The sequence below is a fragment of the Podarcis pityusensis genome, assembly GCF_964106645.2.
Source record: "Podarcis pityusensis genome assembly, chromosome: 2".
Classification (NCBI taxonomy): domain Eukaryota; kingdom Metazoa; phylum Chordata; class Lepidosauria; order Squamata; family Lacertidae; genus Podarcis; species Podarcis pityusensis.
In genome coordinates, this window is record NC_138029.1 from 1,354,374 (window position 1) to 1,366,779 (window position 12,406).

Below are 12,406 nucleotides of genomic sequence, written 5' to 3' on the forward strand. Positions count from 1 at the left end.
GGACAGCTGCATCCAAGGATGGGGGAGGGATTGGGCCTCTGGTTTTGCATTTTTATTTGTTTGCATGCATTCTCGCCTCGGTGATAAATTTTGCACATGCTTACATTAAAATGTATTTATTAAGTCAAGGAACACTGGCTGCTTTCCTCCCATCTCCTCCTCTGCAAGGTCTTTTTAAATCCATAGTTTATGTCTTGTTTTTCTGGCACCTACTTCTAACCTTGAGTGTGTGTCCATTGCAATGCACCCATGTCTGTGGTTTCATCCACAGATCCACCAGCCCTGACTCTACAGAGGATCAGAATGTGACCATAGTGAAAACATTCATCCTCCTGGGCTTTACTGAGAACCCTAAACTGGGCCCACTCTTCTCTGGCATCTTCCTTCTCTATGTGTTCACAGTGTTAGGCAATCCCTGGATGGTCACCTTGATCGGAATGGAACAGTGTCTGCATACCCCACGTATTTCCTCCTCAGTAACCTCTCTCTTCTGGATCTTTGCTATTCCTCAGTCATTGCACCCAAGGCCCTGGACGTCCAGCTGCAATGTGGCAGAGCTTCCATCTCCCTGTCAGCTTGCACTGCTCAGATGTTCTGCTTCTCCACACTGGTGACTGCAGAGTGTTTCCTCCTGGCAGCCAAGGTGTACGGCCAGTTCCTAGCCTGGGAGCTTTATGCATGCGGCCTAATGGGCTCCATCATCCAGACTAGCAGTGACTTCCAGCTCCTTTGGAATGTCCTCAGGGTCCATTCCAGCCAATGGCGGCAAAAAGCCTTGTCTACTTGCCTTCCCACCTCACCACACTTGGTCTCTTCTACAGCACTGCCATATTCATGTATGCCCAGACCTGGACCAAGGATGGATCTCAAGACCAAGACAAATTGGTCTCCATGTTTTACACACTTGTCATCCCCATGCTCAATCCATTGATCTACATCTTGAGGAACAAGGATGTGAAGAAAGCCATGAAGCATCTGATGAGTAAGAGCAGGCTTAGCCATTTATTAGCTTTTAATTTAAGTTCGCAATGGTCATGTTCTGAAGGAAAGATAATGTAGAGACAACCCTTTAATTATACTCAGCCTAAATGTCTACTCAGTCTATACCCATCTCTATTTGTGCCTGGGCAAATGCAATCCTGTGACAAGAGAAAGAAGGCCTTTTTTGCATGCAAAACATCCCCGGTTCAATCCCTGGCATCTTCAGGTACGGCTCCTGCCTGGAACCCTGGAGAGCCTCTGCCAGTCAATTTAGACCAATTTAGACCTGCTGGACTTAAAGACCATATTACGAGGCATCATGTTTTGCTGGCTAAAGGAATGAATATCATTTAAAAATTCTGATGTTTTAGATCTTGAAGGTCATGACAATAGATATGGCTGGCATACATACATACGGTATCTGTGGTATGCGAAGGTTAAAGCACACAGAGCTTTCCTAAACCATGGAGTAAGGAAAGTGGTTTATGAAGTATGGGAAAAATATAAATATTTATTAGAACAAAAAACACCATGGTGGCTCTCTCCACTGGAGGTGATATCTCTTAAAAACAAACAAACATGAGAAATGACTGGGTATCTTATAAAGAACTATTAATAGAAGTAGATCATGAGTTGAAATTAAAGAGGTTTGAAGATATAAGAGGATTACTAACTGATTAGTTACAATACCATCAACTCAATGATATATTTAAGATGGACCAAAAGAAAGGTTTCTTTAATGAGCTGTTAGAAAACAAGACTAAATTACTTTCAAAAATGTATTATTGTTAGAATGGCGTATGAAAGGTCAAATCAGTAATGATACACTGGGCTAGGGATATAACATACAATTAGCAACATGAGAGAGGTTATGAGACTTAAAGTTTACAGCATGCTATACAGTGGTACCTCGGGTTACATATGCTTCAGGTTACATACTGTCAGAGTTGCTTCCAGATCCTAGCTCACAGAGGATCACGCTAGCCAGCGATCATTAAATAAAAGTCTTTATTGAGTTACAGTTTCCATTCTCAAGCTGCTGCGTGCAACCCTACGTCTAATGGTTAGATCGGCGAAGCTCCATCTGAGTCTCCGCCCCTTGTACACCAACTTAATATCCTAGCCTTGCTCCACCTTTTCCGCCTGACTGTTCTTCTCTGGGTCCCTCTGCCCCCCGGGGTCTCTTCCTTCCGGGATTCCTCTGACGCTGACCCCCCTGACTCTTCTCCCTCCTTTCGGCGGGCTTTAGGACCTGGCTCCCTTTCCGGGCTGCCTACTGCGCCACTTTCCTGTGCATTTGAACTTGGCGCGCGCGCCCAACCTTCCACCTTCCGTCTGACCGTTTCTTCGCTCCCCGATGGAGGTGTGGCCACTCCTGACTCGTGCCCTCCCCCCTGTTGTGAGCTGCCAGCGCTTGATCCCTGGCGCCCTTCCTCTTCCCTGCTCTCTGGCGGTGACGCTGGTCCCGATTTCCAACTGCTCCCCTCTGAGTCCCCTCTGGCTCTATCTTCCTGGGGTGTCCCCCTAGGCTCCCCCCTTGCCCTGGCCACTGGTGCTCCTTTCTGTGAATCTTCTGATTCACTGGAAAGACTCGGAGATCTCGGGTCGTCGTCATCACTCATCTTTTCTTCTGCCTCCTCCCCCTCGCTCTCTGTTTCCTCCCTTGCCCTTGCCTCTGCTCCTGAACCCCTGACATCCATCCCCCCCTCGAAGCCCCCTCTTCCCCCCTCCCCTCCTTCCGGTGCGGGATCTGGGTGCTGCCGTGTCAGGGGGACGAATGTCGGATACAGTTCGCTTCCCGTGGCGGGCCGCAATCCGAAGTCTTCCGGTTCTTCCTCCCTGCTCTCGTTGACGACGGTCACCTCCGCTTCCATCTCTGTGCCGCCGTGCTCGAAACCCGGGTCGTCCCCGAAAACGTCCATGTCCGTCTCTCCCTCGTTGCCTTCTGGAGACGTTGCTCGTCCTGGACCCTCCAGCCACCTTCTGCGGAACTGCTCCTCTGGTCGATCATCCCACCAATACGAGGGTTCTGAAGCAGATCCCGAGGGTGACCCCTCCGGGGAACGGGCGTCTCGTGTCGGTTCCTCGTCCGAGTCGAACCCCCGGAACGTGCTGGCGGAAAGCGTGGGCGTGAAAAGCCAGTCGTCGAAAAAGTCTGCTGGCATTGGCCTATGTGGGAAGAGGGCATGAAACTCTTCTTTGAGCAGAGGTTCGTCTAAAGCGTAGCCCGGCACCCAGCTGTTGGCACTGGCCGGGGTGCCCTCCTTGGCGAGAAGGTATTCTACCCCCTCTTCCCCCCATCTGGAGTCCAAAATCTCCGTGACTTCGTTGATGCGCTCCTCCTGTGCCATTCCCCCTTGCCCGGTTCTCTCTCGGAGCGGACCCGGTGCCGTTCCTGGTTCCTGAAACCTGTGAGGTGCCTTGTAGGGGGTGAGCACCGATCTGTGGAACACCGGATGCATTCTGGAACCCTCCGGAAGAGCCAGCCTGAAAGCCACCGGGTTGACCTGTTCTTCGACTTGGTAGGGCCCCAGTTGTTTATGCCCTAGTTTCTTCTTCGCCAACGACCTGGCCGGCACTGCGTGGGCTGCTAACCAGACCCAGTCTCCCACATGGATCTCTTCGCCAACCCTTCTGTGTTTGTCCGCTTGTACCTTGTATGCGTGTTTAGCCAGCTCCAGGTGCCGCCGCAGCTGATCGTGGACCTCCTGCAACTCCGACGCGAACGCATCTGCTGTCTGCGGCTCCCCCTCCCCCATTCTTTCCAGTCCCGGGAAGGTTCTAGGGTGCCTCCCGTTGTTGGCGAAGAACGGCGTGACCCCCGTGGACACGTGCTTCGTGTTGTTGTAGGCGAACTCGGCGAGAGGCAGGTAATCCACCCACGTCGCAGGCTGTTGATTCGCATAACATCTCAGGTACTGCTGCATGATGGCATTGACCCGCTCCGCTTGCCCGTTGGTCTGCGGGTGTCTAGCCGACGCCAGGTTGATCTTGACGTTCAGGAAGCCCATCAGCCTCTGCCAGAAGTTCGAGATGAACTGTCGCCCTCGGTCAGACAGAATAGACCGCGGCAGACCGTGAACCTTGAACACGTGGTCTATGAACAGTTTGGCGGTTTGTTCCGCCGTGGCCACCTTCGCACACGGAATGAAATGTGCCATCTTGGAGAACAAATCCACCACCACCAGCACAGCCGTCTTGCCCCTCGAGCTGGGCAGATCCGTGACAAAGTCCAGGGCCACTCTCTCCCATGGTTCGAACGGAGTTTGCAGCGGTTCCAGCAGTCCGGCCGGCGGTCTGTGCACTGGTTTGGCCCTCTGGCAGGTGTCACACCTCGCCACGTAGTCCGCGACTTCCCCTCTCATTCTGGGCCACCAGAAGTCTCTGGCTACTAATTCCACCGTCTTCTCCTTGCCAAAGTGCCCGGCAGTGGGCGCGTCGTGCAGCTGCTGCAGTACCTTGGCGCGAAGTTCGTCTCCCGGCACGTAGATGGCCCCTTTACAGATGAGCAAACCATCTCGCAGCTGGAACTCGTCGGTCGCTGCCGTGCCCCTGTGCACCTCTGCCATCTTTGCTTGCGCGAAGGAGTCATCCTGCAACGCTCGTCGCACCGCATCCAGGTCAACTGTCGCCGCCGCGCACGCCCACACTGTCGGTGCGAAGATGTGCATGGCGGCCGCTGGCGTTGCCTCCTCCAGATACTGTGGCTTACGGGAGAGAGCATCCGCCATGATGTTGGTGTCCCCCGGGACATACTCTATTCGGAAGTCGAAATTCGCAAAGAACTCAGCCCAACGTATCTGCCTCTGGTTCAGGAACTGTGCCGTGCGCCAGTGCTCTAGATTCTTGTGGTCTGTGCAGACCTGCACCGTGTGCTTGGCGCCGATCAGGAAGTGCCTCCACGCTTTGAACGCTGCATGAATGGCCAGCAACTCCCTGTCCCAGATGGTGTAGTTCTGTTCGGACTTGCTGAGCTTCCTTGAGTAAAACGCTCCCGGCCTCCAAACCCCCTGCGGGTCTTTCTGCAGCAGGACTGCTCCCACGGCTCTGTCCGAAGCGTCTGTCTCCACCCTCATCGGCCTGCTGGGGTTGACATGAAGCAGCTGCTCTTCCGACGCGAAGAGACGCTTGAGTGCCTGAAAGGACTGCTCCGCCTGCTCTGTCCAGATGAACTTCTTTTTGTTGGAGCTGAGCGTGTCCGTGATGGCCGCTGTCTGCATCGCAAAGCCTTTGATAAACTTGCGATAGAAGTTCGCGAAGCCGACAAACCGTTGGACCTCCTTCCGGTTGCGTGGGCTTTTCCAATCCAACACTGCTCGGACCTTGGCGCTGTCCATGGCGAGCCCTTTATCAGACAACTTGTAGCCCAGGAAATCCACCTCCGTCACGTCGAATTGGCACTTCTCCAGCTTGGCGTAAAGCCTATGTTGCTGTAGCCTGCTCAGCACTTCCTTGACGTGTCTGTCATGCTCCTGCTGCGATTCCGAAAAGATCAGGATGTCATCCAAGAAACAGACGCACGTCTTGTAGAGGAGCCCCGCCAACACGTGATGCATGAAAGCTTGAAAAACGTGGGAGCCATTTTGCAATCCAAAAGGCATAACTCTATATTCGTAGGTGCCCAGGGGCGTGAACATGGCTGTCTTCCACTCATCTCCTTCCCGCATGCGAATGAGGTTGTATGCCCTCGCAGGTCCAACTTGGTGAACACTCTGCCCTTCCGTACCTTTGCGAGGAGGTCGTCGATTCGGGGCATGGGGAAGTCCGATGGCTTGGTCACACTGTTCAAGATGCGAAAGTCCACTACAAGTCTTTTTTGGGGCGTGTCCCGCTTCTTAACAAAGAATACCGGACTGCCCCCTGCTGCCTTGGACTCTCGGATGAAACCGCGCTCCAAATTATGATCTATGAACTCTTTGAGTTCCTGCAGTTCGTCCTCAGACATGGAATACAGCTTCCCTTTGGGCAGCGCCGCCCCCGGCAACAGGTCAATTTTGCAGTCATATGGTCTGTGGGGGGGTAGCCTGTCTGCCTCCTTCTCGCAGAAAACCTCCAAAAATTCTGCGTACTTGTGGGGAACCGCTTGCAGCGTGCCTAGCTGCAGCTGTGACTCCTCTTCCCCTCCTTCCTGCCTGGGCACGATGCAGTGTTCAGCGCAAAAGGAAGAGCCGAAGGTCAGCTGCCTCTGGTACCAAGCCAGCGTCGGGCTGTGCTTGTCCAGCCAACTCATGCCCAATACAATGGGCGTGTCCGATAGTTGAGTGACATTGAAGCTGATGATTTCCCTGTGATTCCCAAGTCGCATCACCATTGGTGGCGTCTGCTTCACCACTTGCCCCCCTAGCAGCTCCCTGCCATCCACCGTGACAACCTGCAGGGGCAGCGTGGCAGGCAGCAACTGTATGGCGTGCCGGTCGACAAAGTCCTGCCCTATAAAGTCCGCATTGCTTCCTGAGTCAATGGTGATTGGCACGTCCATGGTGATTCCATTGGGCAGCTGGAGAGATGCGGTGAGCTTCACTACTGGTTTGGGCGGGAGGGGGTCCATGGGCTGTAAAATCTCTGGGGACTGCTTCACTGACACGTCTGGCTGGGCCCCAGTGCCTCTTCCTCCAACCAGACTCCGTCGTTTCCCTGCTGTGGTTGTCCTTGCTGCGTTGCTGCAGTTACCATTGCTGAGGCTGCAGTGTGCTTGTGGAGCCTCTGGGGACACTCTTTCGCCATATGCTGTGGATCATCGCAGATGTAACACTTCCTGTTCCCTCTAGGAGGCTTCGCTTTCACTGCTGCCGGTGCTAGGGCTCTGGCTGCTGACTGAGCCCTTGCACCTCCAACCTCCATAGGTTCCGCTCCTCCTCCTGGCGGAGGCGTGGATTGCGCACGCGCTGCTTCTCTGGGAAGGAAGGAGGAGCCCCTGGCTGGTTCGCGCCCTCCACGCCCTTCGCCACTGCTCCACGGACGTCCTTCCAGCCGCACCCCCACCGCCAGCGCCCTCTGAACGATCTCCTGCGTGGTCCGGGGTCTCTCCCCTCTCGCAATTTCATCTTTAACCGAGCCGTGCAATCCCTCCCAAAACAGGTCTCTTACAGGAGCCGAATCTCTGTCCCATTCCAGAGCACTGACCAAAGCGAAAAAGCGGGCATGGTACTGCCTTACGCTGGCCCTCCCTTGCTTCAGTCCATGTATCTGCTGCCGAGCAAGATCCACGTCAATGCTTGATAAAAAGCACCCATCCATCGCTTTAATAAAGGCATCCGCATTTTGGAGCGCCGGATCCTTATCTCTCCACAAATTGCGCAGCCATGCTTTAGCATCTCCATGCAAATGGGACATGATGAATCCCACCTTCTCTTGCTCATCTCTAAAGTCTTTGTTCAGCAGTTGCAGTGCACACATTACATCTGCTCTAAAGTTGGGGTACTGTTGCAAATTCCCATCGAAGTGAGAGACCAGACCGCCTGTTCGTCTCCCCAACCCAATCCCCTCCGGTTTGGGTGTCAGTTGCCCTTGCTTCGTAAGCACTTCCAACCTGACCTGGAGATCCCTGTAGGCGGCAGCTGCGTCCTCCTCTCTCTTCCTGGATGCAAGAGCCTCGGCATTCAGTCGCGACACTGCTTCTCTGAGTTCCGCTATCTGCTGTTTGGCCGTCATGTTGTCTGCCGTTCGTGAGCTCGCTAGTAGGCACCCGCTTTCTCTCCTCTCCGCGAGGCTGTAGATGCCCACAATTTAGGAGATGGAGCTTACTGTCAGAGTTGCTTCCAGATCCTAGCTCACAGAGGATCACGCTAGCCAGCGATCATTAAATAAAAGTCTTTATTGAGTTACAGTTTCCATTCTCAAGCTGCTGCGTGCAACCCTACGTCTAATGGTTAGATCGGCGAAGCTCCATCTGAGTCTCCGCCCCTTGTACACCAACTTAATATCCTAGCCTTGCTCCACCTTTTCCGCCTGACTGTTCTTCTCTGGGTCCCTCTGCCCCCCGGGGTCTCTTCCTTCCGGGATTCCTCTGACGCTGACGCTGACCCCCCTGACTCTTCTCCCTCCTTTCGGCGGGCTTTAGGACCTGGCTCCCTTTCCGGGCTGCCTACTGCGCCACTTTCCTGTGCATTTGAACTTGGCGCGCGCGCCCAACCTTCCACCTTCCGTCTGACCGTTTCTTCGCTCCCCGATGGAGGTGTGGCCACTCCTGACTCGTGCCCTCCCCCCTGTTGTGAGCTGCCAGCGCTTGATCCCTGGCGCCCTTCCTCTTCCCTGCTCTCTGGCGGTGACGCTGGTCCCGATTTCCAACTGCTCCCCTCTGAGTCCCCTCTGGCTCTATCTTCCTGGGGTGTCCCCCTAGGCTCCCCCCTTGCCCTGGCCACTGGTGCTCCTTTCTGTGAATCTTCTGATTCACTGGAAAGACTCGGAGATCTCGGGTCGTCGTCATCACTCATCTTTTCTTCTGCCTCCTCCCCCTCGCTCTCTGTTTCCTCCCTTGCCCTTGCCTCTGCTCCTGAACCCCTGACACATACGCTTCAGGTTACAGACTCCGCTAACCCAGAAATAGTACCTCAGGTTAAGAACTTTGCTTCAGGAGGAGAACAGAAATCGTGCTCCGGTGGCATGGCGGCAGCGGGAGGCCCCATTAGCTAAAGTGGTGCTTCAGGTTAAGAACAGTTTCAGGTTAAGAATGGACCTCCGGAACGAATTAAGTACTTAACCCAAGGTACCACTCTACTTTGAAAGAAAATTATATGAAAATTATGTACTGCTGGTATTTAACCCCTAGCAAATTAGCTAAAATGTATAAAGCAAGATCAAATACATGCTGGAAATGTAAGGAAAAAGAGGGCACCTTCCATCATATGTGGTGGACTTGTAAAGTAGTAAAATAATTTTGGGAGATAATATACAATGAATTGGGAAAAAAAATGTTTAAAATAACCGTTCCTAAGAAACCAGAAGCTTTTCTTTTAGGAATTGTAGGTGCCAAAATTCCAAGTGACCAGAAGAGACTGTTCATGTATGCGACTACTGCTGCCCAGAAACTATTAGCTCAGAGATGGAAAGAAAGCACAGTCCCTACCAAAGAAGAATGGCAGATTGAACCAATGGACTATGCATAAATGACAAAACTGACCAGAAGAATTAGGAATCAGGAAGACCAAAATTCAATAAAGAATTGGGAAAATATGTAATTTACCTAAAAAATCATTGTAAACAATAAAAATTATTACTAGGAATGGAAAACTGGATTAACATTATCACAGGTCCACCACATGTGATAAAAGTCTCCATCTGCCTCTTTGCATTTAGGAGACTTCCGGTTGGCTCGCCCGATTATGGTGGACAGGAGCCCTTTCGCGGAAAGGTCGCTGGTGCTAGGAAGGCAGGGGAGAACCGCTAGAGCACTGCGGTACCCCGAAAAACCCTCAGATCGAGCGTTCTGAGGACCTGGTGTTCCTGTGGGTGCCTGGAACAGCTCCCCCGCTCCCCGGTAAGCTCTAAAAAGAGCGCTGAGTGTGAGCGGGGTTGGAGACAGTGGCACTTGGGAATCGACTCGCTTCCTTCAATGCACGAAGCTTTGAGTCTGGCAATCGTGAGCGGCCAATTCGTCCAAGGAAAATTTGATTCGAAACTCGTGAGTAAAAGGATACAAATTTGATCTGTCAATTTGGAAGGAAAGGGATTAAAAAATGGAGGTCAATCCCTTCCGCTGAATGAAAAGTGAAAGCAGCTAACGTAACCAAAAGCCGCAACCTTAAACTCTTTGCTTTTAGAAAACTTTCAAGTAAACTTAAACCCCCCTTTTAGTAGGGGGAAGGGGGTAAAAAGACTAAAAATTAATTTCCCTGCAGAAGACTGTTTGAACTGTTGTATCTTCTTTGGGGAAGCGGACCACCCGGTGGGGGAAGGCTAGACTCTATTGTGATGTCATAAAGGAATCGGATACTTTCAACTTTCGTTTTCCCCTTTGGGAAAAACAAAGTAATTCCAGCGGCCAGAACTCTAAAAATCATTATTAATTGTATATCAACCCTCGGACACAAATTATAACTTTAAAACTAAACTCTTGGGAACTTAGAGGAGTAAAAAGAAAGGATTAACAGAACAAAAGACTGAGGAAAGGAGAGACTGCTATTTTGTTGTGGGGACTTTCGGAGAGGCTGGGAAGAGAATTTGTTTGCTTCACTATCTCCCCCTTGTGACTGAGGTTGACCCTGGGAAAATAAAAAATAAAAAAGCATGGATGGGGGAGACAAAGGAGAAAAGGCAGAAAGACCAGAGAAAGCAAAAATTAAAGCAAGGAGGGACTCTAGGTCACCAACATTTGAGGAGTCTGTGATGCAACTTCTTCAGGAGATCAAAGCAGAAGTAAGAGGTATTCAAAAATCTATTCAGGATTTTAAAAATGACTTTGTTGAATTAAAGCAAGATTTGAAAGTGGTTAAGACAGATGTAACTGCACATGAAGCAATACTGTCACAATTGGAAACTGTAAGACTTGGAAACAATTCAGCAGGAAGCTCAGAATTCAATCGCGTTTCTTCAAATGAAAGAGAGGGAGACCCATTTGAAATTGAGAGGAGCACCCCAGAAGGAGCAGGATAATTTAAAGGGCTGGCTTATTGATGAATTTGCATCCTATTGGGATCTCTCAAAAGAAGAATTAAATTTGTGGATTGACAAGGCATATAGATTTGGACCAAAAAGGGACTCCAAGATCACACATGACTGTATGGTGATCTTTAAAACAAAAGATCAAAGAGATATTATTTTAGGACATCACTATAAAAAAAGCTTAAAGATAGATGGCAAGGGGGTAATTTTATTCAAAGGGGTCCCCAGATTTTTTGGCTTTGAGAAATAATTAAACAGAATTGGTGACTGCTTTAAGGAAAAAAAGTATCCTTTTCAGGTGGGAGTTCTCAGAGGGTCTCTCTCTTAAATTTCAAGGGAGAAAACAAAGAATTAGAACTGTTGGAGAGAAAGAGAAAAAACGCAAAGGAGCTTGGCTTGGAAAGTCCCTCTTCATTGGGGGCAGGGGCAGTAGGCCCCTAAAAAATCAGGATGTCCCTAAAAATTTACTCCTGGAATGTAAATGGCTTGAATTCTCAGAAAAAAGGAACAAAGTTTATCATGTCTTAGCAAGACATAATTTGGATATAATTTGTTTACAAGAAACACGTTTTTAGACTTCATAGAAAAATTTTACAGAACAAAAAACTTGGACAGGAATTTATTTCATCCGACAAGGTAAAAAAAAGAGGTGTGGTTTTTTATGTTAAAGAAAAATGGAATCCCAAATTGTTGTTTAAGGACGAGGAAGATACATTGCTGTTAAAATTACAGCACAAGGCGACAAATTTCTTTTATTAGGAATTTATGCACCAAATGATGGAAAAGTGGAATTTTTTAAGAACTTGGATTTAAAACTTAATGACTATTTAGATTACAAATTAATTTTTTTTAAATGATATTTATTAAAATTTTAGAGTTACAGAAAAAAAGAAAAAAAGAGAAAAAAACAAGAGAAAAACAAACAGCGATCAAACAGTACAAATAGATAAAAATCAAAGTCAAAAAACAAAAACAAAACACAAAACACATCAAAATCAAACAACAAAAATAAACCACAAAAATTTAAAAACAAATCCAATATTCCCAAATCCTTAACTGTCATTGCCTTATTTCTTTTTCTTTTTTTTTAATATTTATTGGGGTTTACAATAAAGATAAATATAATAAACAGTATAACATATATCTTAACATAATTTCACATTTTCTTTGGACTTCCTCACATCTCCCGCTCCCACTTTCATCATTGTAACTTTTTGCCAGCAATTTATTATCTTATTTGCATTCTTATGTCCCATCTGTATATTTATAATCTTATAATTCTCAAAAAAAGTTTATATTTTCTCAATCTCACTTATTATCTTAAATATCTAATTTAGTGGTGCTCAGTTATTTATGATCTAGCATCCTGCTTAACATTCACTCAAATTACAATGTTTTTGTAAATAGTTCTTAAATTTCTTCCAGTCCTCCTCCATCTTCTCTTCTCCCAGGTCACGAATTCTGCCGGTCATCTCGGCCAGTTCCATATAGTCTATCAGTTGCATCTGCCATTCTTCCAGTGTGGGTAGATCTTGAGTTTTCCAGTGCTTTGCAAGTAGTATCCTTGCTGCTGTTGTTGCATACATAAAAAATGTCCAGTCCTTCTTTACCACCCCTTGGCCGACAATACCCAAAAGAAAGGCCTCTGGTTTCTTTGTGAAGGTATACTTAAATACCTTTTTCAGTTCATTATAAATCATTTCCCAGAACGCCTTCACTTTAGGGCAGGTCCACCAGAGGTGGAAGAATGTTCCTTCACTCTCTTTACATTTCCAACACTTATTATCAGGCAGGTGGTATATTTTTGCAAGTATATGACTGGGGT